Source organism: Odontomachus brunneus, unplaced genomic scaffold, assembly GCF_010583005.1.
Source record: "Odontomachus brunneus isolate Ranch 3 - 2012 unplaced genomic scaffold, Obru_v1 Obru_scaffold_145, whole genome shotgun sequence".
NCBI lineage: Eukaryota > Metazoa > Arthropoda > Insecta > Hymenoptera > Formicidae > Odontomachus > Odontomachus brunneus.
Window position 1 is genome coordinate 531,002 of NW_022639595.1, and position 230 is coordinate 531,231.

The following is a 230-nucleotide window of genomic DNA, read 5'->3' on the forward strand; positions in this document are numbered from 1 at the left end:
TTTTTTATTGTGAGGTTTCTCGATAAAACTTTTAAAACAAAAGTTGTAGGATTTCAGAAGCTGAATCTGACTGTGACTTTAAAATTGACCTTGAAGGTCATTTCGAGGTCAGCTTAATTTTTTGAAATGACCTTTAAGGCCAAACTTAAGGTCAATTTTAAAATCACCATCAGATTCAGATTTTGAAATCCTACAACTTTTGTTTTGAAAGTTTTATCGAAAAACCTCAC

At 30.9% G+C, this 230-nt stretch overlaps 1 protein-coding gene across 3 annotated transcripts in view; it reads left to right on the forward strand.

The window, feature by feature from the left end:
- Window positions 1–230, forward strand: part of LOC116850441 (flavin-containing monooxygenase FMO GS-OX-like 2) — a 194,304-nt gene that overhangs the window by 31,865 nt on the left and 162,209 nt on the right. The window lies entirely within an intron of this gene.